We start from the raw sequence: 1,705 nt of genomic DNA, 5'->3' as shown, positions 1-1,705 counted from the left end.
GCAAGCTAGTTTGAAAGAAGATGCCACTCCTGCTTCCAAGCCTCTTTTAATATGGAAGCTCCACCAAACACTGTCTACCATGGGTAACCATTATCATATTTGACACATCAGTGTCTTGGTGTTTAGCATCTCAGCAGACATGAGTTACCTCTGTACAGCAAATTGACATACCAGTGCTATACCACTCAGAAGAATTTTTTTAGCAAAATCAATTAAAACCAGGCCTGAGTGCCACTGATTAAAATCACCCACCTATGGATTGGTAGCATAACTTTTTATCCACTAGGCTAACAGAGCTCTCTTTATGACTCAACAATTAAATGAACAACCATGGAGAAGAACAAATCAAATCAAGTTCCAGCTTCACAGCAGAAACTATCTAAGCAAGAAGACAATGGAATGGAAAATATCAAATATTTAAAGAATACAACTACCAACTCAGAATACCCAAGAAAATTATCAATCAAATAAAATGGAGAGATCAGGACATTTGCTAAAAAGCAGAAACTAAGGGAGTTTGTGAAAACAAGATCAATGTTTCAAGAACTATTAAAAGAAGTCCTTCCCCACAGAGACACCAAAGAAAATAGGAAAAATAGAAGTAACCTGTAACAACACAAAAAGGACACAATAAAACTACAACAATAAAATCTTGCTTCTAAAATTACACTAAATGTGAATGGTTTAACTCTACCAATTGGGTTAAAAAATAAAATCTTTCAATACACTGTCTAAAAGTGTAATGAAGAAGTAAAGATAAATGCAGACTGAAAGGAAAAAAAGTGTGTGTGTATGTGGGAAACAAACAAAAAACCCCAAGCAAATGATACCTAAATAAGGAATTGCACAGGAATAGCAATATTAATATCTGACAAGATAGATTTCAGAATAAAAACCATCATAAATTACAAGGAAAGACACTATTTAATCTTTAAAGGATCAATTGAATAAGAAGCCATTGCCAAAATACACATCGATGCATCAAGTTATAGAGCTGCAAAATACACAAAGCTAATGTTAACAGAAGTGAAATAAGATCACAGTTGTAGCAGTTATGTGCTGTCACTTCCAACTCATAGCAAGCCTAGATATAGTATCTCTGAATCTTGTCCAATCCTAAGCCAATCTCAGTATCTCTGACACACCTTCTCCATTATTTGAGTCACTGTGTCAATGCATTTAATCTAGGATCTTCCCGTTCTGCACCATCCCTCCACCCTTTCATACATGATATCCTTATCCAAGACTAGTACCTCCCTACAACAGCCCAAAGTATGTGAAACAGAGCTTAAAATCATTGTTTCCAAGGAGAAGTCCACGTGTACCCTCTGCAGAACGGACCTCTTTGTTGAATTAACCCATATATCCATGATAAACTGATCTTTGACAATAGTTCAAAATCATTTAAGTGGGAAAACACCAGCTTTTTTAACAACTGGTGATATAAAATTATACAATTACCTGCAGAAAACTGAACTAAGACGTACCCCATAACAAATTAAAGATTAAAAGTAAAAATAATATAAATAAGGATGTTGCCCTGGATGTGCTTACCAAGTTGTGCCAAGAAATCTGGAGAACAACCACTTATCCAACTGACTGGAAGAGATCTATATTTGTTCCCATTCCAAAGAAATGTGACCCAACTGAGTGTGGAAACTACAGAACAGTGTCATTGATTTCACATGCAAGCAAGATTCTACTG

This window comes from Elephantulus edwardii, unplaced genomic scaffold (assembly GCF_000299155.1).
Source record: "Elephantulus edwardii isolate Elephantulus edwardi_28Jun2011 unplaced genomic scaffold, EleEdw1.0 scaffold00205, whole genome shotgun sequence".
Lineage (NCBI taxonomy): Eukaryota > Metazoa > Chordata > Mammalia > Macroscelidea > Macroscelididae > Elephantulus > Elephantulus edwardii.
The sequence above is the reverse complement of the archived record's forward strand: the minus strand, read 5'-3'. Positions refer to the sequence as shown.